Raw genomic sequence first — 27,261 nt, forward strand, 5'->3', positions numbered from 1 at the left:
CATGTGTGTGCACACACATGATTAGAAATATAAAACTAAAATAGGGATTGAAATGTTCAAACTATTTAAAAACTTTCATTATTCACTTAATATGTTGTGATCATATACACTTTGACATTTTTAATGAAAGTTTTTCCTGCCTTTAAAACATTGCTGGTATTAATTTGGGGCAATTGAAGACTTAAAGACATGATGAATGCTCTCTCTTAACTCTTTCCCTGCATCACAGCACAGATTTGGAAATAGCTTCTCAGCTACCCCCCCCCAAAAAAAAACAGGGCATCAAAAGAACAACTGAGCATGTCAGCAAGTGCTCAGCAAAACAGAAGCTGCTCAGTACTGGAAAAGCCCCATGAGAGAGGTTTCTAGCTGGCAGATTGGAATTTATTGGTAGATCTTAATGACTGTCTTAAAAGTATCTCTAAGCCAGTTGCTTCTGTTACCGCTCTTATTTTATCCTCTTTATTGAGATTCTCAGAAAGGAAGGTAGTATGGCTAGCCACCATCACCCCCACAACACAGATTTACAATCTCTCTCCCTCATTCACACATATACACATGACACATGCTCACACACACCACATACACAATACACACCCCCCCTGTATTCTTACGTTCTGTGTCCTTTCCACGCTTCAAAAAATCACTATTATTATTCCTGGCAAGGTAATCTTAAATTCTTAAAGTGACTAGAATATGAAAATGTAGATCCCCCATCTCTACTAAGTGTATTTTATACAGATTAATTTTAGATGAAGAGATCCTCCAATTTTGTGGAGGGAAGCAAGAAACAATATGAACTCAATACAGTGAGCCGAGGCTGAAGGACCTACCATCAGTGGAGGGGTTAGAAGCAGCCATGATCAAGGCTCAGCTCACACCCTCTCAGAGCTCTAGCAGGGTCCAGCAGGTGGGTTAGGAGCCTAAAGGCATCTGCTCAGTGGATTGAAGGTTTAAGTTGCTGGGACACCAGTATTTGATGAAAAGTTCTGGTTTTAAATGGGAGAAAATATTTGTGTCAGTCATAGAAAGCTCATTAAAATTACCTTAGTTATTTTATCCAACTCTTATTTTTAGCATAGCTTAATAATTACATTACAGACCCATGTTTAATCTTATTAATAATAATTAATAAAATTAACAAATTAATTTTATTAATAAAGCAAATATTTAATCTCTTTAACATAAAATGACAGCTCTGATAACTCTCTGTTCTGTTTACCTGATGAGACATGTACTGTTGGCTTAACTATGAAAGAAAGAAAAAAGTGTTTAAAGTAGGTATTCAAATTGAGGGCACCATTCAGGTTTACTCCACATTTTCTGGAATCGTGGCTAAGTCCTTTAAACGTATCTCAGTGACATGGGATTGCCTCTATTTCAGTCCACATCAAATTTCAGATAATTGTGCTATCTGCCTTTCAGAGTTAAGGCCTAAAGAAAAACTGAAATTTTGTTAAATTCGGCACGTCAAGCCACTACCAAGGGGACTACATGTTAACTCCTTAGGCAGCAAAGGCCATATCTTATTTGCTTTTTTGTATGAACTGCTAAACATAGTGCCAAGCAATTCCTGACACTCTATTTATAACTGCCTAAAATATAGATTTAAGTACACTTTTTTATTATGATTGCAAAAACGAAGGTAGGAGAAAAAATTAATCTGTCTTCTTGGCTTTAAGAGTAAAATACATTTTTGAAATTGTCCACGGGAAGAAACTCCAGACTCTTTCTCAGCAATTATTGTGTTGGGGTGGGGTAAGAACAACACAGCTAAATCAGTGATGTGTAGATTGCTTCCAAAAGCATGCATTTGTGTTTACAGCCTTTGATTTGTCTTTACTCTCTCATTACCATAAAACTCCCAACCTAGTTTTCTATCTATATTAGATAAGAATAAAAATTATTAGTATTATTTTTACTTTCACCAAGACTTTAAAAATATACTCAGGAATATAGTTTAAAAAAATGATAGTTCTTTCCTGTGTCTTTGTCACTCTATTATTAGGGATTGTATAATATTAAATTATTCATTCATTCATTTATTCAGGTAGTCATACATTCATCCATTCATTTATAAACACTTATTGACCACCTTTTCTATGCCAGGCACTGTAAAAAGCCTGGGAGAAAATGAACAAATAATAATACATGGTGTCAAGCACAATAATATGTATGTCTATATGATGTGAAGACACAGAAAAGGAAGCAAGAAATAATATATCATGGGATTCATAAAATCTAAAATCTGGATAAAGAACTGTTGTTGTTAGGCATTGTCAAGTCGGTTCCGGCTCATAGCAACCCTACGCACAACAGAACAAAACACTGCCCAGTCCTGCTCCATTCTCACAAGGAATTAGAGGTCATTTAGTCCAAATCCTTTATTTTACAGATCAAAAAGCCAGAGCCCAGGAAATTAACTTGCTGAAGATCACACAATTAGGCAGCGGTAATGAAGGAGACTTGGTGGCACAGTGGTGAAGCATTTGCCTGCCAACCATAGCCACTCTGCAGGAAAAAGATGCAGCAGGCTGCTTCCATAAAGATTTATAGTCTTGGAAACCCTATGGGGCAGTTCTACTCCATCTTATAGGGTTGCTATGAGTCAGAATTCAACTTCATGGCAATGGGTTTGGGTTTGGTTTTAATGATAGCATAAGGAGCCCTGGTGGTGCAGCAGTTAAAGCACTTGTCTGCTAACCGAAAGTTGGCAGTTTGGACCCACCAGCCATCCCTCAGAAGATAGATGTGGCAGTCTGCTTTTTAAAGGTTTACAGGCTTGGAAACCCTATGGGGCAATTCTACTTTGTCCTATAGGGTTGCTATGAGCTGGAATGGCATTAAGGTGATCCATTAATTGAGCAGCTAATGAATTCTCAGAGCAACACTGAGAGTCACATGATAACATCCTCATTTTAGAAATGAAGAAGATAAAGTTTCTGTCAGTTTGTTGTACTGTGGTGGCTTGCATGTTGCTGTGATGCCTGGAGTTACGCCACTGATATTTCCAATATCAGCAGGGTCAACCTTGCTGGACAGGTTTCACTGGAGCTTCTAGACTAAGAAGGCTAGGAAGAAGGACCTGCAATCTACTTCAGAAAAAATAAGCCAGGAAAAATCTTACGAATAGCAGTTAAACATGGTCTGATATATTGCCAGAAAATGAGCCCCCCAGGTTGGAAAGCACTCAGAATATAACTATGGACACTCATCATTCAAAAGAACATTTCAAGATCTATCCCAAACTGCAACACTGTCACTGATTGGATAATATCCATATGCCTACAAGGAAGATGAATTAATACAACTATTATTCAAATCTGCAAACCAGCCATTAATGCCAAAGATGAAGACACTGAAGATTTTTTTTTTTTTAATTAATTTTTATTGTGCTTTAAGTGAAAGTTTACAAATCAGGTCATTCTGTCATACAAAAATTTATATACACTTTGCTATACACTCCTAATTGCTCTCCATCTAAAGATATAGTACAGTTCTTCCCTCCACTCTCTCTCGTGTCCATTTGGGTAGCTTTTGGCTCCCTCTGCCCTCTCATCTCCCCTCCAGGCAGGAGAAGGACATTGAAGTGTTTTTTTTTTTTTTTTTACCAACTTCTGCAGTCTGAAATTGATCAAACATGCAATCAAGATGCAAAGAAGAAGGATTGGTAATTGGGAAATAGAGCTTGGTAATGGAAATGATGCTGGAGATCAGATGATAAAATTTTGCAAGGCCAACAACTTATTCATTGCAAATACCTTTTTTCAACAACATAAGCAGCGACTGTACACGTGGACCTCACCAGATGGAACAAACAGGGATCAAATTGGCTATATTCGTGGAAAGAGATGATAGAGAAGGTCAATATCGCCAGTCAGAACAAGGCCAGGGGCTGACTGTGGAACAGGCCATCAGTTGGTCACATGCAAGTTGAAGTTGAAGTTGAAGAAAATTAAGCCCACAAGAGCTAAAGTACAACCTTGAGTATATCCCACCTGAATTTAAAGACCATTTCAAGTATAGACTTGACACATTGAACACTAATGACTGAAGACCAGACAAGTTGTGGGATGACAACAAGGACATCATACATGAAGAAAGCAAAAGGTCATTGAAAAGACAGAAAAGAAAGAAAATACCAAAATGAATGTCAGAAGAGACTCTGAAAGTTGCTCTTGTATGTAGAATAGCTAAAGCAGAAGGAAGAAATGATGGAGTGGAAGAGCTGAACAAAGATTTCAAAGGGCAGCTTGAGAAGACAAAGTAAAGTATAATGAAATGTGCAACAACCTTGACTTAGAAAACCAAAAGGGAAGAACACGCTCGGCATTTCTCAAGATGAAAAAACTGAAGAAAAAATTCAAGCCGGGAGTTGCAATATTGAAGGATTCCATGGGCCAAAAATTTAACTAGGCAGGAAACTATCAAAAGAAGATGGAAAGAACACACAGAGTCACTGTACCAAAAAGATTTGGTCGACATTCGAACATTTCAGGAGGTAGCATATGACCATGAACTGATGATCTTGAAGGGAGAAGTTCAAGCTGCACTGAAGTCACTGGTAAAAAACAAGGCTCCAGGAATTGATGGAATACCAATTGAGATGTTTCAACAAATGGATGCAACGCTGCAAGTGCTCACTCGTCTATGACAAGAAATTTGGAGGATAACTACCTGACCAACTGACTATAAAAGATCCATATTCATGCCCATTCCAGAGAAAGGTGATCCAATGGAATGCAGAAATTTTCGAAAAATATCATTAATATCACATGCAAGTAAAATTTTGCTGAAGATAATTAAAAAACTGCTGCAGCAGTACATTGACAATGAAGTGCTGGAAATTCAAGCTGGATTCAGAAGAGGACATGGAATGAGGAATATCATCGTCAGATGGATCTTGGCTGAAAGCAGAGAATACCAGAAAGATGTTTACCTGTGTTTTATTGACTATGCAAAGGCATCTGACTGTGTGGATCATAACAAATTACGGATAACATTGCGAAGAATGGAAATTCCAGAACACTTAGTTGTGCTCATGTGGAACCTGTACATAGATCAAGAGTCAGTCTTTTGAACAGAACAAGGGGATATTACATGGTTTAAAATCAGGAAAGGTGTGCATCAGGGTTGTATCCTTTCACCATACTTATTCAATCTATATGCTGAGAAAATAATCTGAGAAGCTGGACTATATGAAGAAGAACAGGGCATCAAGATTGGAGGAAGACTCTTAACCTTTGATATGCAAATGACACAGCCTTGCTTGCTGAAAGTGGAGAGGACTTGAACCACTTACTGAAGAAGATCAAAGACTATAGCCTTCAGTATGGATTACACCTCAACATAAAGAACACAAAAGTCCTCACAACTGGACCAATAAGCAGTATCATAATAAATGGAGAAATGATTGAATTTGTCAAGGATTTCATTTTACTTGGATCCACAATCAATGCCCACGGAAGCAGCAGCCAAGAAATCAAATGATGTATTGCATTGGGCAAATCTGCTGCAAAAGACCTTTAAAAAATGTTAAAAAGAAAATATGTCACCTTGAGGACTTAAGTATGCCTGACCCAAGCCAAGGTATTTTCAATTACCTCATACATAGGTGAAGCTAGACAATGAATAAAGAAGACCAAAGAAGAACTGATGCATTTGAATTATGGCATTGGTGAAGAATATTGAATATACCATGGACTGCCAGAAGAATGAACAAGCCTGTCTTAGAAGAAGTACAGTGGGAATAGTGAGACTTCATCTCACATATTTTGGCCTTATAGTCAGGAGGAACAAATCCCTGGAGAAGGATGTCATGTGTGGTAGAGAATCAGCGAAAAAGAAGAATACCTTCAAGGAGATGGATTAACACGGTGGCTGCACACTGGGCTCAGGCACAGCAACAATTGTGAGGATGGTGCAGGACCATGCAGTGTTTTGTTCTTTGTACATAGGGTTGTTTTGAGTCAGAAGTGTCTCAACGGCACCGAACAACAAGAAAGTTCAGAAAGATTAAATAACTCATCCAAGTATCATATACTTAGTAAATGGCAGACTTGTGATTCAAGCCTAGCTCTATTTGATTCTAAAACTTGTGTTCTGAAATATCACACCACTATTACAACTAGAGTAATATCTCCTAATATCTAGTCATTGATGTTTTTCTCTATGAGCCATTACTGTATAATACAGAATACCTAAATCTCACCTGAATTTATACCTTCAAAATGAGTGTATCAGTGATTAAAGTTTTACCCTACAAGCAAAAAGCACTCCAAAATTCCTTACCAGAGTTATTCTAAAACGAGTGAATGGTTTATAAAGTCAAATTTCTATTATATGTTTGAGTTTGGGTTGATTTTCCATGCAACTATAAAACTGTCCAGGAAAACATGGTACCCAGGAAGAAAGCATTAGGCTATTCAAAGAAAACAACTTTTCTCCCCCTGTTTTTCTATGTACTATATCTGTTTTTGGCAGACCGTAGAAGATAATTTTCTCTCCTTTCACTCTCAGGACAAGACGTTCTTCTCCAAAGTGGCTTGTTTGGTTTAGCTTATGCACATTGTGCATCTTTTAACTCATTGCATTACCCTCTGATAAACAAACAAAAAAACTGTTCTTCTGAAGTCGATTCCAACTATAGGGCAGGGTAGAACCATCCCATAGGGTTTTCAAAGAGTAGCTGCTGGACTTGAACTGCCAACCTTTTGGTTAGCAGCTGCAGCTCTTAATCAGTGTGCCACCAGGCCTCCAGTCTAGGTGGGCCCACGCAAGATGGAGGCTATCGAGCGGTTCCGGGGCAGCCAGCCCCATTAGCTGGTGCAGCCACTACCCTAGTTGCACCCACAGCAGTGACAACAGCAGCAGCAGCAGGAAGAAGAGATGGAGGTTTAGGCTAGAGAAGTGGTGGCGTCTCCAGTGGCCGACAGGTTTCTGAGTCTGGACTTGCTCACCCATGTCCTGTACAGCAACAGAGCAGAGTGGGCAGATAAAGATCCAATGCCAAAGAGCGATGGCCCCAATCCACTGGCTCAGATCATTTATAGTGAAAAATTTGGAGATGTTTATGATTATTTCCCGGCTGTGGCTGCAGCCTGATGAAAAGAGTGAACAGTCTTTTAAACTAATCTGAGATGTTATTGAGTTAAATGCAGCCAATAATGCATTTTCGGAGAGTTCTCTTAAAGTCATTTCAAAAGGATCTTCACAGGAGGAAACGAACTATATCACTGCAATAATTAAGGAACAGCCCCCAACCTATCAAGCTTAGCATCCTAGGCGAGCCTTAGTGGAATGGCTGAAAGATCTATCTCAGGAGCTGATAATTACTGCTGATATTCTTAATCAGGATGCAAAGAAATACCATGCCTGGCAGTGTGGACAGTGAATTACTCAGGAATTAAAACGTTGGGATAACGAACTGCAATATGTAGACCAACTTCTCAAAGAAGCTGTGAGAAATAACTCTGTCTGGAATCAAAGGTACTTTGTAATTTCTAACACCACTGGCTACAGTAATCCTGCTGTATTGAAGAGAGAAGCCTAGTATAGTCTGGAAATGATCAAACTAGTACCACATAATGAAAGTGCATGGAACTTCTTGAGAAGGATTTTGCAGGATTGTGGCCTTTTGAAATATTCCAATCTGTTCAATCAATTGCTTGATTTACAACCAAGTCACAGTCTTCCCTACCTAATTGCCTTTCTTGTGGATATCTATGAAGACAGACTAGAAAACCAATATGACAACAAGGAGGACATTCTTAAAGCATTAGAGTTGTGTGACATCCCAGCTAAAAAAAAAGTACAGTATAGGAAAGGAATATCAGAGATATATTGGACAATCACTTGAAAGCAAACACAGCACAGAAAGTCACTGACCAATCAGTGAACAGAAATAACACTGCCCAGAAGAACTTGATGGAATGCCTATATTTTCTCAAGGGACTCAAGAATTGTTTCCTTTTGTGTGTAAACCTTTTCATGAGTTTTTATAGTAGTGGTGTCATACAATATTTGTCCTTTTGGGATTGACTTCTTCCACTCAGCATAATGCCCTCCAGATTCATCCATGTCGTAAGATGCTTTGCAGATTCATCATTGTTCTTTATTGTTGCGTAGTACTTCACTGTGTGTGTATGCCACAATATCCATTCATCTGTTGACGGGCATCTAGTTAGTTTCCATCTTTTTGCTATTGTGAACAATGCTGCAATGAGCATGGGTTTGCATATGTCTATTTGTGTGACAGCTCTTATTTCTCTAGGATGTATTCCTGGGAGTGGGATTTCTGGACCATATGGTATTTCTATTTCTAGCTTTATAAGGAAGTGCCATATCATTTTCCAAAATGGTTGTACCATTTTGCTTTCCCACCAACAGTGCAATCTCCCCACAGCCTCACCAACATTTGTTATTTTCTGTTTTTTTGATTCATGCCAGTAATGCCAGGGTGAGATGGTATCTCATTGTGGTTTTGATTTGCATTTCTCAAATGGCTAGTGATTGTGAGCATTTCCTCATGTGTCTGTTAGCCACTTGAATGTCTTCTCTGGTGAAGTGTCCATTCATTTCTTTTGCCCAATTTTTAATTGATTGTCTTTTTGTTGTAGAGATATTGGATTTTCCTGTAGATTTTACAGATTAGACCTTTGTTGGATTTGTCATAGCCACATTTTTTCCCCAGTCTATAGGTTCTCTTTTTACTCTTTTGATGAAGTCTTTTGAGCATAAATGTTTTATTTTTAGAAGATCCCAGTTATCTAGCTTATCTTCTGGGGTTTGTGTGCTGTTAGTTATGGTTTGTATCGTGTTAAAGCTGTGTATTAGGGCGGGCATTTGATCCTATGTTTTCTTCTCTGAAGTTTTTTTTTTTTTCTTAATCCTTACTTTTTCATCAGCAAAATGGACTAATGGTACCTATTTTATGTGGTTGCTGAGAGAATTAAATGTGATAATGCATGCAAGGTGCTTGACACATAGTGTTATGAATTGTATCATGTCCCCAAATTGTGTGTCAACTTGGCTAGGTCATGATTACCAATATTGTGTGGCTGTCCACCATCTTGTGATCTGATGTGATTATCATATATGTTGTAAATCCTAACCTCTATGATGTTAATGAGGCAGGATTAGAGGAAGTTATGTGAGGAAGGACTCAATCTACAGGACTGGGTTTGATTATATTGTATCTTAAGTCAATATCTCTTTAGATATAAAAGAGAAAATTAAGCAGAGAAAAGAGAGACCTCACACCACCAAGAAGGAAGCATCAGGAGCAGAGTGCATCCTTTGGACCTCGAGTCCATGTGCCAAGAAGCTCCTAGGCCAGGGGAAGATTGATGACGAGAGAGAAATTCTCTAGAGCTAACAGAGAAAGAAATCCTTCCCCTGCAGCTGGTGCCCTGAATTCAGACTGCTAGCCTACTATACCGTGACAGAATAAATTTCTGTTTGTTAAAACCATCCACTTGTGGTATTTCTCTTATAGCAGCACGAAGACACGTGGTAAATTTCAGTACATGTTAGTATTATTGATACCACTATTATGGGATACCAGTATGGTATATGCCATGAAGTTCAATGGGTAAAGATGTTGGCTAATACCCTATGTGCTGTTTTGGATGGACGCCCCAGGGGCATATCATAGTAGAGACACCGGAGAATAAGATCTCTGTGGGGCAGAATGAGGAAGGGAGAAGTAGTCCAGCAGGCAAAAGATGGCCAGAAACATCATCCCCATTTACATTGCAATTTTGTCTATAGCAGACTTCGTATTTGTTAAGGTATATATATTCATGCTGGTTCATACTTCTGCATGAATGTTAATAATGGTAAAATTTCTCAAAAAAAAAAAAAAAAACAGAAAAAACCTGGTTTGACCTTAAGTGATACAATGCACTAGTGTACCAATTAGAACAGCTTCAGCTAAAGATCAAAATGCCCAATGTACAGTAAGTAAAATGTAGTTGCTTAAACAAGAGGGCTTTGTTTTTCTCACATCATGTGACGTATAGAGGTAGGCAGCTCTGGAAAGCAACTGGAAAACTAGTTTATGCCTATGTATACAGACAAACCTGGGATCACATGAATATACTGTAAACCTAAGCATTGCTGGTATTCATAATAAAGAAATGCTTTAGCTGGAAAAGACTATGTGATTATTGGTTTTCAATGAATAAACCATGGAATTTAAATAGGAAAGAACATAGGTAGAGTATTCCAGGAATATAGTAAATAATCTGAGTTATTTGCTCGTATTGAGAAGTAAGGTTGAATAGACTGTGACTAGTTGAATTTTTTTTTTTTTTAGTTGAATATCCTTCTGACCTTTATTTTGTTAATTCTTGCTTGTCCTTTCAGCCATTATGAAATTCAATTCAGTCATTATGGCCTCCAGAATGTTTTCTTTAATTCACAATATTTGACTTCATGTCCTCTCTTTGGGCTTCCTTGGCTGCCTTTATATTCTTCTGTCTTACCATTTACCGTAGTACATTGATAGTACTGTGCTCGCTTGTAGGTCTACGTATTTCACTATTTTTAAGGTCACAGTCAATATTTTATCATCTATCTTAATTCAAGTTCACTGAATTGAAGGGCTTTGAATGCCACAAAGACAATGTGGACTTAATTTGAGAGTCAAAGGAAGTCATTGTAAATTCCTGAGTTAAAAGCAATATGATTACAAGAGTATTTTTAGAATGTAAGTTTTTCAGCAGTGAACAATGTGGATTAGGAAAGCATGATAGTAAAAGCAGGAAGACAAAAGGAAGCTGATATAGTAATAATGCATAAATAATGTTTTATACATACATAATGTTTCTGCGAAGACGTATTGGTAATATAAGTTTATCAATCCTATGAGTAGTTATTACTAGTCTCATTTTAAGAATGAGAAAATTTGGAGAGGATACTGACTTGGTCAACGTCATGGAGAAAAGTGACAAGAATTGAAGCCTCTTCAAGTCTGAGTTCAAGATTATTTGTGTCCTGTAGTAAAGACCCCTAGTGGGCAGTGGTTAAGAGCTTGACTGCTAACGGAAAGGTCAGCAGTTTGAACTCACCAGCCGCTCTGAGGGAGAAAGATGTGGCAGTCTGCTTCTGTAAAGATTACAACCTTGGGAACCGTATGGGGCAGTTCCACATGGTCCTATAGGGTCACTATGAGTTGGAATCAACTCGACAGCAATGAATTTGGTTTCTTTAATGGATATAGTAAGGGGATGACAGAGGTTTTTCCAAGGTATTGGCAGTGAGGTAGAGAGAAGGGAAAACATCTGCAAGATCATGGAATGGTTATACCTGTAGGACCCGTTTACTGGTTGCAGATGGAATGCGAAGAGTGAAGTGAAGTCAAAGATCATACCAAGAGTGTGATCCTGGGAGCTCTAGTGCATAATGCTACTCCTGGTAAATCTGGGGAGGCGGAAGCATCAAAATGTAAAAGATAATGTCAGCTTGCAGGATTGTGTGCAGACAAAGCTTTCCTAAGCGTGGATAATAGTGTTAATAAGAACAACAGAATCTGTTCTTATCATTTAGCAGAAGTCTGCAGGGGGAGGATCAAGCAAAATGATATACAAAGTATGTTTCAAATAAGTAGTTTTCTCATCTATAATTGTCATGGACTGAATTGTGTCCCCCAAAGATTTGTGCATCAATTTGGCTAGGCCATGATTCCCACTATTGTGTGATTTTCTACCATTTTTTCCTGTGTTGTAAATCCTGTCTCTATGATGTTAATGAGATGGGATTAGTGGCAGTTATGTTAATGTGAAAAAAAAAAAAAACCCAAACCCACTGCCATCAAGTCTATTCCAACTCATAGCGACCCTATAGGACAGAGTAGAACTGCCCCACAGAGTTTCCAAGGAGCGCCTGGTGGATTTAAACTGCTGGCTTTTTGGCAGGATTCAATTTACAAGACTACATTGTGTCTTAAGCCAATCTCTTTTGAGGTATAAAAGAAGGAAGTGAGCAGAGAGACATGGGGACCTCATACCACCAAGAAAGCAGTGCCGGGTTTGCACCAGAGGTTCCTGCACTGGAAGCTCCTAGACCAGGGGAAGATTCATAACAAGGACCTTCCTCCAGAGCTGACAGAGAGAGAAAGCCTTTCCCTGGAGCTGATGCCCTGAATTCGGACTTCTAGCCTACTAGACTGTGTGAGAGAATAAACTTCTGTTTGTTGGAGCTATCTACTTGTGGTGTTTCTGTTACAGCAGCACCAGATAACTGAGACAATAATAGATACTTTTTAAATTGCCCAGGCAACTGTTTTTGATCCTTCCAGTTATGTTTAGGAGAATTGTAAAAATGGCATGGGGTGTCATCTGACCTCCTCTAACTTCACAAAGGGAAAGGGAATCAAGATCAACAGCCCAAGGCTGATTTCTATGAGGCAGAGGTCAGACTTGCCTCCAGCTTCCAAACTTTTTACCAATTCTGACACCAATGGTCCCTCCTACGGCACTCTCTATTTCTCTGCTGCGTTTGATAACCTGTTGTGAGGGCCACACAGAACTCACAGACAATGCTCATGATTATGGTATTATGGGGTTTATTAGGGAAGGTTCAGGAATGCTCAGAATACCGTTCTTTCATCAGGACAGCCTCTTCTTATTCACACCTGCAGGCATGCCTCTCCCTGGCCCTTGGCCTCTGCCCTGCTCAGGCAAGTGTTAAAAAGCTCTTTTAGTGTCCAGAGACACCCCACCCCACTCTACCAGCAAGCCTAGGCCTGGAGATGCTCAGCTTTCTGCCTCTGTGAGCTGGGAAGCCCACCGTGCTGTCTCTTGTCAGTCTCTTGGTTCTGCTACCTCCACTTCTCTCCATCTCCAGCGTTACAACTCCCTCTCTCTGTTTCCTGAAATGAGGAGGCTCTCAGTGCAAGGATCCTGGGTCCAAAGGATGTGCTTCACTCCTGGCTCTTTTTCTTGGTGGTGGTGAGAACCTCCCTTTCAGCCTCTGGGATGGCTCATTTTAAGCCTAGAGGGATGGCAAAACTGACCAATCTTCTAGTTAGGGCTCCATACACCTTATTTGCATGATGCTACCACCACAATGATGCCTTGCACTTTACTTATATTATTAGCAAGCTATCCAATTCCCTCAGTGGGCCACAAGCACCTCATTTACATAGCACCACCCAGTCATTTGGTGGGAGTTACCAAGACTATGGCTGGAAGGGCCATATTAAGTAATTCACTGCACTGAAAGAGTATTATTAATATATTATTAATATCCCTTTCTAAAAGAAAGAGATGAAAAACTCTTCTTGTAAAGTTCTACTAGACTATCTTTAAGGTCACAATCAGTGTCTTAGTCTTCTGTGGTAATTTCGGGTCCCTGAATTCAAGGGCATTAAATGCCAGGGAGATAGTTTGGGGTTAATTTCAGAGCCAAAAGGGAGTCATAATTTCTTGACTCAGGGTATCCTGGAAAGATTAGTTTTTGAGCAGAGGACAGCCTGGATTAGGAAGGGAAGATGGTAAAAGCAGAGAAGCAAGAGACCTCATGTAAATGGGAGAGCACAACATCTGATGTCAGTAAGAGGACAAAGGGGACTTTGAAATCTCTGTGGCTAGGGCACGAGAAATCCAAAATCTGAGCGCTTAGATCCAACCCAGGGGAAAGAGTCTTTTCCTCCACGTTGACCTTGCTAGATCCCAAGTGTGACAAAATGTGGATGCCTTGGGAAAGCTGGGCTTGTTTTCACACTGTCTTCACAAAGCTTTCATCTGGAACACATTTGTGTGTGTGTATGTATGTATGTGAAATAGAACAAGTCGGAAATGCAGTTGGCTTAGGAAATTGAGCTAACTGGATATTTCCTCCCTGGCTTTTCCTTGGTATAGCCTTTTCTTTTCTCTGCCTATCCCCAGAGTTTATCTTTTGCTCCAGTACTTGCTGTTATAGTTGGTGGTGGTCTTCACTAAACTTGAAAGATCACCTTCAGTGGATTTGTTGGACTCAGGGTGGAGTAGAGAGAAGAGAATGTTTGGCCAGATGTTTTTCTCTTATCAATTATAACAGTATCACTGAAGCCTTAGTTTTCATTCTGGGCTAGATGGAAACATTATAGGTGGGATTCAGCTAGAGGTCAAGATATCGTCACACCATTGATTCTACCTTGTCACTGTAATATGTAACCTCTGCATTTTTTTTTTTTTTTTATGGTGTAAGTGAGGATTGGAGTTGGCTTCATCCCCCAAGAAAATGAATAGTATTTGATAAAATTCAATGTATATACTTAACATAAATAAGAGAGTTGGCCTGGAAAATTATGTGCCATGTGAGAAAAACAGGGATTTATATCCACTTTACATTGATCTCAGAGAATGTCACTCCCCTCCACATGCTGTCACTTTATTCTCTCTTCCAGCTCCTGCTTCTCTCTCCACATCCTACCAAATGCCGAATGCCCTCACATTGTTTACAAGCCTCTACTTGGCGTCTCTCCCAGATCTACTGTTGTTGCCATGGTTCTATGTGCCAGGCAATCCTTACCCTTTCCTTACCTTAAAGCATTGGTTGTACAGATAATGACTGAGGAGTGATCCAGAGCATGCAGGGAACAATAGACAGCCCAACAATAGATGACAACCTCAGGATCCTGATTATTACAGGCAGTGAGAGCCATAAATAGGAAGTCTTCCCTGGTCACCAAATCAAGGGAAAAGGGAACATCGGTAGGAGAATACCTTGTGCCTCTTGGTTCAGACAACTGTTGGGCTATATTCCATGCTGATGTATAAAATGGAGAGATTGCAGAATCTCCTATGTGAGAAATTTTGTCTTTTGTGTTGACTTGAAAATTTCAGGGAGAGTTTAGTTAGGTCCTAAAAGGTCATTTAATTGTATGGAACCTAAACTTTATCACTGGCCTATACAAAGAATCTACGTTTTACTTGTAGCTTATGTTGTGAAGTCAAAAACTTCCTGCGTGGTGAACTCTACTACCTTTGAGGTTGTGGGTGCGTCATAGCTAGTGGTTTAGAACTCTGGGAGGCTCTTAAACTCTGTTGCTGTTACTTAGACTACTGAGGGGAGTACTAAAAGAACACGGAGTCTGGAGTCCAAGCTGTCCTCCATAGCTGAAGGGGCACCTATAGGTGTTTCTGCCTTCCAGTCTCCTGCCAGTGCCTCCTATTAGAGAACCTAACAGGTTGCAAGTTGACAAGGGAATATAGAAAGTATAGACTGCAGATCCCCAAGCCCCAGCCTCTGGAACAAAGTGTGGAGTACAGCAAAGGGATCTTGGAGCTGAGCTACAACAGGTCAATAAAAAGCACAATGGCCCAGTCAGGACAAGCGTCCAGGTCATATGAATTCAAATAGGCAGTCTCTGACTTATGACAGGTTCTGTTCCGTCGTAAGTTGGTTCTGATGCAAGACTAATACCTCTTTTTTTTTTTTTCATTTTTATTATCATTGCCTTTTATTATCAGTATCTTTATAAATCTGATCTTCAAACATCTGGAAGTGAATATCTGTGAATGATAACATCAGCAAATTATGCACTACAGCATTGTCAATAGTACATATTACTAATGATAAGATGTAAAAATAAAAAAATACCAATATAAGTGCAGTTTGTTGTAACTTGAATATGTTGTAAGTCGGGGACTACCTGTAAAGCTTTATAAAATCATCAAAGGAACGAAGGAAAGGAAAGGAAGGCAGGCCAAAGGAAAGAAAGAGAAATATAATTTTTAGTAGGGAAAAACTTTTATATAAATCACAGATTCTATTTTACTATAAATCTAATCACTTACTCTGTGTTCAAACTGAGAATAATGCACATTTTCTGTTATACCCCAGACCATAAAGCTAAATGCTAAACTTGACATCTGTACCTCTGACATAATAGAATTCTACTCAATATGAAAAACCATAAATTGGAAGACTGGTTTTTATGCCTTACCTCATTAAACTTACTTAGGAACCTTTGGGGCCACTGGTGGGGTGGAGTGCAAAAGAGTAATGCTCTCTTCTCACTGCTCCTCTGCTCCCCCCTCCTCCCAATTTAACTAAAATCATCTCTCTCTCTTTTGTAATTTCTTGTCCATATTTTGCATCTTCATAATTTTTTGTCTAAGTTTCTTCTGTTAAAAATATTTTGATAATTTCTGGTGTAAATTCTGCTACCAATTCCATCTCTACTGAAGAGGGAATAATAAGAAATGTGCTTAAGATACAGAAAAATATTTAAATAAAAATAACCAAAATTGCACATTTGCCTCTCAGGAAAAACCTGCTATGTGAGCATTACTATTGAATAAGAGCACAGGCTCTAGAGCCAAATCACCAGAGTTCAAATTCCATCTCTGACATGGCTTTGAAGCTATGTGACCTTAGGTTACTTAATTAACCTCTCTGTGGTTACGTTTCCTTGCCTGTAATAATAATAATAACAAAGATGGTAAATATATCATAGGATCATGGTTAAGATGAAAGGAAATAACCCAGGCAAAGTGCTTAGATACACACTGTCTTAGCTATCTAGTGCTGCTACAACAGAAATACCTCCCATGGATGGCTGTAACAGACAGAAATTTCTTCTCTTACAGTCTAGGAATCTAGAAGTCCAAATTCAGGGTGCCAGCTCCCAGGGAAGGCTTTCTCTCTCTCTCAGCTCTGGGGGAAGGTCCTTGTTATCAATTCTCACCTGGTCTAGTAGCTTCTCAGCACAGAGACCCCAGGTCCAAAGAACACACTCTGCTCCTGGTGCTTCTTTCTTGATGGTTTGAGATCCCTCTCATCTTTGTTTGATTCTTTTATATCTTAAAAGAGATTGACTCAAGATACAACCCTAATCCTGTAGATTGAGTCCTGCCTTAGTAACATAACTGCCCCTAATCTTGTCTCATTAACATCATTAAAAAAAAAAAAAAGAAACCAAACTGGCAGCCATCAAGTCGATCTGGACTCATAGCGACTCTATAGGCAGAGTAGAACTGCCCCATAGGGTTTCTAAGGAGCAGTTGGTGGACTTGAACTGCCGACCTTTTGGTTAGCAGCTGAATGCTTAACCACTGCGCCACCAGGGCTCCTCGTTAACATCATAGAGGTTAGGATTTACAGCACGTAGTATAATCACGTCAGATCACAAAATGGTGGACATCCACACAATACTGGGAATCATGGCCTAGCCAAGCTGACACACATTTCTGGGGGACACAATTCAATCCATAACACATACCGGTAGGGCATTTGATAGATAGTAAGTTCTCAATAAATATCATTATCACCAAATTTACTGATGAGTAATCTGAGGCTTGGATGTTAAATTTTTTTCTATTATCACAAACTTAGAAAATGTAAAGTCTGAATAAAATCCAAATATTCCAAATGTAAATATTAGCTGTATTATTTTCCCACACTACTACACTACACTGCCTCTCCATCATAAATTTAACTTAATTTCCTGATAGCATCGTATGTTAAACTCTGTGTTGGCTTATTCACTGGTAGACTTTAAAACTGAAATCAATTCTTTGGTGAACTGATTTATTTTTTATGACCTATATTTTTCTTGAACTCTTAAAAAAGTGGAATTTGTGGCAGCTAATAATAAATAAAAAATATTACAGTGAGATCAGCAAGCTTAAACCTTTAGTAACAATAAAAATAAAAGTTACGTAATATATATATTTAAAGAAAAGGGTAAAATATTTTTTAAAAGCATAGCTAAAAAATTATAGCTGCAGAATGAAAAATTTTGCTCTGGATTTCTTAGCAGAAAAGGCGAAGGAAGACAACTGATCGGTTATATAGCAGGGAGGATTGAAAAAAATATATTCATCAGAAAGATAAAGATTTTTCGTACTACAGGCCGAGGGGTCTTAAATGTCATCTCTTAGAAGAGAGACTGCTAGATACCATTTTCATGTATAATTTGTTTAAGAAGTGGTTCCTGATTGCTGTAGAAAAAGAATATAAAAATAAGAAGAGGGAAAATGAAATAACCCCGAATCCTACCCCTGGTAACGATGTGGTATATCTTTCATTCACTTCCCCATGTGCGTAGATACTCAGAGTATGTACTGTATCAGGTGAGATGAGTTGTATTGTGTGTGGTCGGAGACCACCCCAAGATATCAGTGGCTTAAAACAAGTTTTCTGCTACATCTCTATTACAGGTCAGTCTCTGATCTCACATCACTGGCATTATTACCCTGGATGGAACTGGAAAAGCCGCTCTGGTATGTTGCCAGTTGCAACAGCAGAGATAAAAGAAATTCTGGAGGGTCTCCCATCAGCAATTAAACACTCGGTCCACTAGGAGTCTACTTTCACTACAACTCAGAACTAGTCAAAGGACCCCACCCAACCATAAGGAGGGCCAGAATGTACAATTCTACCATGTGACCAGCAATATTTGGCAAACCAGAATGTACAAGCAGTTCTCCAACCGGTCCTTTTCACTTAACGGTGTATTGGGAATATCTTGCTATGATTTTAATTAGTTGTCTAAAATATCTTCTTTAATATCTACATGACATTTAGTGCATAAGGTCAGGCTGTGGGCCAGCAAGCTGAGGTTCAGTGCAGGGCTCCAGAGCAAGCAGGTTGAGGTCTCGATGCAGGAAAATGGAAACACATCATCTATGAAGGTGGGTCCAAAAACTGGGGCTGTATGTCAAAGGTATGGGCAAGGGCCTTCAGTACTTTTCTTTCTTTTTGAAAATTACTGAATGTTGAATAGGCTCCAGAAATTGTATTTAGACTTCTAGCAGAAAAAAAATAATTTCCATTATTGAAAAGTTCCAGTAAAGTTTAAAACATTATGTAAAAATACCTGCAATATGATATCCAAATACCCTCAAATTAAAAAATCTCAAACTGCATTTTGAGTTCATATTTTATGCATTGCTTTCGTATACACAGAGCCCTTGTGGTGCAGTGGTTAAGAGCTTGACTGCTAACCAGAAGGTTGGCAGCTGGAATCCACCAGTTTTTCCTTGGGGAGCAACTACCTATGGGGTAGTTCTACTCAGTCCTACAGGGTCGCTATGAGTCAGAATCAACTCAATGTCAATGGGTTCGGTTTTGTTTTGGTTTGATTTATGTAATGCTATTTAGGAGATGCTAAAATCATAGAAAATATTTTCTTGATGTGCAGTCATGTTGGAAACAAGTGGGAAAAAAAAAAGTCCTTTTGCTAGTACAACTGTTTTTAATACAGGAAATTACATCTAAGTTTTAAATGCCATCTGGCTCATGTGCCTTTAATTCCATGGATATACTTTAAAAACCTTTTAATGAAAAACTGTCATTCAGGCTACAGTTCAGCATCAAAAAAAACCAAAAAAACCCAAACCCATTGCCATCGAGTTGATTCCGGCTCACAGCGACTCTGTAGGACGGAGTCGAACTGCCCCACTGGGTTTCCAAGAAGCAGCTGGTGGATTCAAACTGCCAAGCGTTTTGGTTAGCAGCCTGTAGCTCTTAACCACTGCTCCACCAAGGCTCCACAGTTCAGCTTCACAGTCGATCAAATTTGGGAAGATGGAGATAAATAAATACAAAATAACTAAAAAAAATTTTAGATATGGATTTTAACGGGTATGTTTATTTGTTTTTTAATTCTCACAATTTGGAGAAAAGCTAAAAAAAAAAAAAAGAGCGAGAGAGAGAATTCTATAGGCAACCTAAAAGTAAAATTTCCTTTCAATGTTTGATAAATAGCCATTCTCTAGATACACATACATGATCTATACCTCTTAACCACAGGACCAGGTGAGGTCACAGGAAAAAAAAAAAATGCATGTTGATACTCCAATTTGGTCCAAGTTCCAACAGAATCTTTTTTTGGGGGGTTAAAACAGTAGAAATTTATTCTCTTACAGCTCTGGAGGCCAAAAAGCTGAAATCAAATTCTTGGTCAGCGATGCTCCCTCTGAAGGCTCTAAGGGAGAATCCAGTCTCAGCCTCTTCAACCTTCTGGCGGTTCCAGGGTTTTTTGATTTGAGGCTGCATTGCTCCAATCTCTGTCTTCATGGTTACATTGCCTTCTCCTCTTCTGTCTGTCTCTTCTCTGTGTGTTTCTTATAAGGACATTTTTTTGTTTAGCTTGATATATATATTTAAAATGAACTTTAGATGAAGGTTTATAGAACAAACTAGTCTCTCATCAAACAGTTAGCATACATATTCCTGTATGACATTGGGTAACAACCCCATGACATGTCAACACTCTCCCTTCTCAACCCTGGGTTCCCTGTTACCAGCTTTCCTTTTCACTCCTACCTTCCAGTCCCCGCTCCAGGGCTGGTGTGCCCCTCTAGTTTTGTTTTGTTTTATGGGCCTGTTCAATCTTTGGCTGAAGGGTGAACCTCAGGAGTGGCCTCATTACTGAGCTGAAAGGGTGTCCAGGGTCCATACTCTCCGGGGTTCTCCAGTCTCTGTCAGGCAAGCAAGTCTGGTCTTTCTTTTTGAGTTAGAATTTTGTTCTACATTTTTCTCTAGCCCTGTCTGGGACCCTCTATTGTGATGCCTGTCAGAGCAGTGAGTGGTGGTAGCCAGGCACCATCTCGTTGTACTGGACTCAGTCTCGTAAAGGCCATGGTAGACATGGTCTATTAGTCCTTTGAGCTAATGTTTTCCTTGTGTCCTTAGTTTTCTTCATTCTTCCTTGCCCCCAAAGGCGTGAGACCAGTGGAGGGTCCTAGATGGCCGCTCACAGGTTTTTAAGACCCCAGACACTACTCACCAAAGCAGAATGTAGAACATTCTCTTTGTAAACTCTGTTCTGCCAATTGAGCTAGACGTTCCCTGAGATCACGGTCCCCACAGCCCTCAGCCCAGCAATTCAGTCCCTCAGGGAGTTTGGATGTGTCTATGGAGCTACCATGGCCTTGCCTTGTACAGGTTATGCTGGCTTCCCCAGTATTGTGTACTGTCTTACCCTTCACCAAAGTTACCACTTAACTATTATAGTCTATTAAGTGTTTTTCCATTCCCACCTCCTCCACCCTCATAACCATCAAAGATTGTTTCTTTTTCTATGTAAACCTTTTCATGAGTTTTTACAGTAATGATTTCATGCAATATTTGTCCTTTTGTGTTTGACTTACTTCACTCAGCATAATGTCCTCCAGATGCATCTATGTTATATGATGCTTCACGGATTCATCGTCCAAGAGAATCTTGTCAGATTCACTTGTTGACTGACGATCTGGTGTGGAAAGGTGTTTTTTAACTTTACCTAGATTACCTGTGCTTCGCCTCCATTGCAACTTAAATGTAGCCTGATGGGACATTTTAAACGTCTGTATATTTACACAATTTTAGCCTTATATTTGCTCTGGGAGGATCAATGGTCCACTTATAGGATATTAGCTTCCTGATTTTTACAAATAATCACCGGTTTTACCTCTTTCTCCTGAGATAGGAACCTTAAGTAAATTCCAGACATGAAAGTCAATTACGGACCATAGTATGTTTAAATGGAGTCCTGGGTAGTGAAATGGTTAAAGTGCTCAGCTGCTCACTGAAAGGTTGGAGGTTCAAGTCCACCTACAGGCACCTCAGAAGAAAGGCCTGGTTATCTAATTCTGAAAAATCAGTTGTTGAAAACGCTATACAACATAGTTGTACTCTGAGACATATGGGGCCAACATGAGTCAGAATTGAATTGATGGCAAGTGGTAGTAGTAGTATGTTATGTACGCCTTACTTTTGAAATGGTTTTTAAAAAGAATTCTAAGAGAAATTTTAAACAGATTTGTAGTAAAATCTATTTTCCTTTTATTTGTGTGTATATGTGTGTGTGTTTTCCATCATACTTTTAGACTTAAAAGATTATCTTCACTCCAGAAATTTGGTTCGTTCTCGAATTTATTTTCTCTCCTTAACTCTCAAGTCTTTCTGAATTTAATATGGGATCCAGGAATAAACTGAGAAATGAATGTTTTTTTTTGTTGTTGTTTAGAGTTACTAGTCAATTGTATCAGCACCACTTACTGAGTAATGGTCCTCTCCTTTATTGATTTGTCAAGACTTTGTCATATAAAACTCTTATGGAATAGAGTCTATTTATGGGCAAGCTATTGTATTTCATCAATTTGTCTGTCTCTGTGCCGGTAGCCTTGAAATATGTGTCAGTTTATGGGAAGTCTGGTACTTCTTCCTTTTGAAGATCTTATTCATTCTTACCAAATTACTTTTTAGATGAACCTTATTTCCATCTCTGTTAACGTCTAAATTATAAAGATAATTAGTCATGGAAAACATTTGAAACCTTATTAAAGTATAAATAAAACCCAGACCAGTTGTTGTTGAGTCAGTCTGACTCATGGTAACCCCATGTGTATCAACTGTGCCCACAAGGTTTTCAGTGGTTGATTTTTTGGAAGTAGATCGATCACCACGCCTTTCTTCAGAGAAGTGTCTAGGTGGGCTTGAACCGCCATCCTTTTGGTTAGCCACTGAACATGTTAACCATTTGTACCACCCAAGGACTCCTACTAAAGTATAAATAAGAAAAAGTGCAATTTCCTGCTCTTTCTCACCCTTACTGTTCCACGTTTTCTACTCCATAGGTGTATCCATTGTCAATTATGTTGTGCCCAGATGAACTCTCAAATATTTGGTAAGGTTAAAAACAAATTATCAGTGATTTTTTTGTTGTCATTGAAGTTGTGTTAAAGTGATACATTAACTTAAGAAAAATTGACATCTTAGGAATGTTCAGTCTTCCTATTCAGAAACATAATATGTGAATTTGCTTAAGCTTTATTTTATATACCTCATGAAAAATTCATAATTTTATTTATATAGAGCCCAACATTTTGTATGGTTTATTTCCAGATAGTTTATGCTTTTGTTAATACTGTGAAGGAATTTCTTTTTTCTATATATTTTCCTTCTGATCACTAGTGGTATAAATAAATGCTCTTTATTTTTGTCTGGTAGTCTTCTATGAAAGACTTTGGGTTTTTATACTAAATAATCACATCATCTGAAATTTCTGATAATTCATTATCCTTTTGAAGGTTAAGGTTGTGTGTCACCTGGGCTGGGCCATGGTTTTCAGTGGTTTGGCAGTTATGAGGTAGTGTGGCAGTCGTATAATGTTGTGACCACTTCCATGATGAGATTTGATATAATGTGATCACCTCCATGATGGAGTCTCCTGTGAGTAGCCAACCAGTTGAAAGGGAGTTTCCTTGGGTGTGTGGCCTGCACTGAATATAAGTGGACATTCTGGCTAGGCTGGTGGGCTTTTGCTCACTCTGGATCCTGCAGCTGGCTCCTGTTCTTCTGACCTCCAGTTCTTGGAAACTGAGCTAGCAGCTTACCTGTGGTCTTGCCTGCCAATCTTGGGATTTCACCATCTTTAAATCCGTGAGCAAGAGCCCTGCTGTCTGAGCTGCCAATCTTGGGTTTGCTAGCCTCTGCGGCTATGTGAATCAGGAGAGCCATCTATCCTGAATCATGGACTTGGGATGTTCCAGCCTCTACAACCACATGAGCCATTTCCTTGATATAAGTCTCTTTCTATATATATTTATAAGCTTTACTGGTTTTGCTTCCCTAGAGAATCCAGCCTAAGACAATTGTCCATATTTGTACCTTTGTTTTTGTAGTTTATATTTTACCACTTTTGAAAACTTTTAGAACAACACTAAATAACAGTGGTAATAATAGAAGCTCTTATTATTCCTGACGATAAACAAATTGATGAAATTGAAAACCTTTGTTGAGAAGCAGAATAGCATAGTGCTACAAGTGAAGGTTCTGGAGCCTCACTGCTGAGTTAAAACCCTGGCTCCGATCTTCCTAGAGGTATAAACTCTCTATGCTTTACATTTCTCATCTGTGAAATCTAGTAATAACATTTTTCACCTCATACAGTATTGGTGAGGATTAAATGAATTAATGTTTTACCATTGCTTACAAGAGTTTTGGCACAACGGTAAGCACTTGATGCCATAATTAGTGTTTTATTTTATCAGATGCTCTTAAGACATCTTCAATATGCACTAATAATCCAGAAAATAGCAATGTACTAGTTTAAAAACACTCAACTAATGGAGCGCAGTAAGTCAGCGTTTTCCTTTTTTCTCTCTCTGTTTTAATGCTGAAGTATATTAAATTAGCTCTGTATTTTTTATTGCAACATTTTCCAAAGAATATTGTTTATTCTTTGGAGTCTGTGTAAATTAGTACCATTTGTATTTATGCGGCTGTAGGCTGCTGGAAGTGAAATGTGGTTTTCAGTAGTTCTAACTACTAGAAAGCCCTATTGCTTGAGCTGACTGCCTCTTTGCCATTCATCCAAAAACAATCCAGCTGTTATACTTTTAAGGAATTGGAAGCTGAAGAAGATGGCTCCCGTGGTCAATCTTTGTCTTATATCTGGCTCTCCCTGTTCAGCAGAAGTATGATTGGAGATATGTGTTATGGGGCTCCAAGAAGATGACAATTAATTTTGGGATATTTCAGTCTCCAAAAAAACCCCTCAGGCCTCAGAAATACTCTCTTCTCTCTAGGTACTCTCGTTCCTTTGGGGGGATCTCATCTAATCACTGGACTTTAAATGCCATCTTCATGCTAATGACAGAGTCCCTGGTTGGTAGAAAGGGTTAGCATTCAGCTACGAACTGAAAGGTTGGCAGTTAAAATCTACCCAGAGGTACCTCAGAAGAAAGACCTGAATTTCTGAAAGGTCACAGCCACTGAAAACCTAGTGGAGCACAGTGCTACTCTGACACACAGGCAGTCTCCGCAAGTCAGAATCTTGTCAACAGCAACTGGTTTGGTTCGTTTTTTTCATATGCTAATGGATCCCCAGTTTTCGTGTCCAGCCCTGACCACAACCCTGCTCACCATATTCGTATGTTCAACTGCCGATTTAATAGTCTTATTCCTGGTGTTAACCAGAGTGTCTCTAATATTACAATGTTTAGTATTATGTCTATTGATTTGAAATTGAATGTCTTTGTCGAAAGGCAGAATAGCATGGAGTTTCAAGTATTATATTTAGACGTCTATTATGCATCTCAATTTTAAAATGTCCAAAACTGAACTCACGAACTCATGAGTTCATGAGAGTAGGGACTTTGTTTTGTTCACAAATACAGTAGTCCCCCTTTATCTGCCGGGATACGTTCCAAGACCCCCATGGATGCCTGAAACCACGGAGAGCATCAAACCTTATATATGCTATTTTGATCTATACATACATACCTATGATAAAGTTTAATTTATAAAATAGGCACGGTAAGAGATTAATAATATAGCTAATAATAAAATAGAATAACTATAACAATACACTATATAAAAAGTTATGTGAAAGTCGTCCTCAGAAGGGGCAGAGTGGGAAGGTTCAAGATTTCATCATGATACTCATTTAACAATTTTGGACAGTTGTCCCCAGGAAACTGAATCACCAGAAAGCAAAACTGTGGATAAGGGGGCACAGCTACTCTGTACCGAACTCCTGATCTCCAAACCTGCTCCTTCCTAGTGTTCTCCATTATAGTACATGGAAACTGCTAACTACTTTCCCTGCTGCAGTCTTTGCCTATGTACAGTCTGTTCCCAACACAGCAGCCAGAAACATCCTGTTAAATACAAATTAGATCTTCTTGTTCCTCTGCCCCAAATCCTTCACTGGTCATCCATCTTAAATGGAATAAAACCCAAGTTCTCATTATGTCCTCCAGATCCCCCACCTCCACACCACATCCCCATTGGTGACTTCATCACATCCTGGTCTCTGCCTCACTCATTCCACTCCAGCCCCTGCACCTTCCTTACAGTCACTCTCCTGTCTCAGCACCTTTGCACTTGTAGCTTTCTCTGCCTAGAACACCCGTCCCTCAGATGTCCACAAGACTCTCTCACTGCCTTCAAATCTTTCAGTTTAAACAACATTTTATCAAAGAGCTTTCCCCTAACATGTCACATAAAATGGCCTCTGTACCCTACCCCAGTTGCTCCCTGTCCATTTTCTTGGTTGCATTTTTCTTTATAGCACTTATTTTTATCTGACATAAATTTTTTGTTTGCTTACTGTCTGTCTTTCTGCACTAGCATGTAAGCTCCGTGGGTGTAGGGGCTTTGTTTTGTTCAGTAATATACCTTCAGGGCCTCGGAGACTCTTTGGCACCTAACAGCATTCAACAAATATTTAATGAGTGAATGAATTCTACCATTCTAATTTTTTTTTTTTAATGGTGATGATATGTAATGCATGTCCAGTTAACAACATAAATATCTGAAAAAGAGTGAAAATAATATTTATTATGTGTCTCTTGGGTGTCAGAGCTGTGTCGGAGAGTTTATATAATAGCGCTTCTGAGAACGGGGAGCTTGTTCAGTTATAGTCTCCACTTCTCTTTAGGGTTTTAACTTTACTCAAGGATTTGCTTTGTACATAGGTGGTATGATTTTAGAAATGCTCACAAAAATACAATAGTTCATCCAGTTCTCTAAGGACTTAAGATGCTTTAAACTGAGGGAAAAGTTCTTTGTTTATCCATAAAAAAAAAAAAAAATGAGAAAACAAAATTCACATATTAATACTCCATTGGAGAGGTGATATAGATTAAATATGTTTGACTCATAAATGAGTACATTATTTTGATAAAAGAGAGGGAAATGACACAGAATGATACAGTCACAGAGGTTGGGGACACCAATAGCAATCTGACTATTCCTCTAAAATAGCCTCATGGGTAATAACGAAAGGAAGTCATGTGGGCCTGGTTTTAAATTCTTGTCTGAATTTGGTGCCTGTGTGATGAAGGCAAGATGGTCTGGATCTCAAATTAGTTCCCTAATTTGTAAAGTAAGTTTTTCTGGTGTATTAAAGCTGAAATAATAAGGATAATGCTTAGGACAGTGCCTATCAGATTTAGAAAATGGCCAATAAGTAGTAGCTTTTTTGGATATTTTTCTCTAGGGCTAGGTTTTGTTTCATAAAGGTATTAGGCTCTTGTTTAGAAATAAGTGTTACATGTCAATAATTAGAGAAAGAAAGTTAAAATTTCAGTCTTCAAAGAGATTCTTAATGTTTTGCTTCCCTAGATGAACACTGTGGTGTGTTTATAGAGTCCAAATATTTTACTGGACAAATGCTGTGACCTCATTCAAACCTATGCTTTCAGTCCCTCTTTTAAAGCTTTTTAATGGTAAGTAGTTTTTTTTAGTTATAGTACGAGGTCCAATTTGAGGACCATAAGGTCTCCTTTTCTCTACCTGAATGGTCTGAGGCCCCTTCAACCCCGCTGACTATGA

General features: G+C 38.8%; 1 pseudogene; it reads left to right on the forward strand.

Moving 5' to 3' along the window:
- The first annotated feature begins 859 nt into the window (after window positions 1-859).
- Window positions 860-7,886, forward strand: LOC126076452 (protein farnesyltransferase/geranylgeranyltransferase type-1 subunit alpha-like; annotated as a pseudogene).
- The last annotated feature ends 19,375 nt before the right edge of the window (window positions 7,887-27,261 follow it).

This window comes from Elephas maximus, chromosome 4 (genome assembly GCF_024166365.1).
Source record: "Elephas maximus indicus isolate mEleMax1 chromosome 4, mEleMax1 primary haplotype, whole genome shotgun sequence".
Taxonomy (NCBI): Eukaryota; Metazoa; Chordata; class Mammalia; order Proboscidea; family Elephantidae; genus Elephas; species Elephas maximus.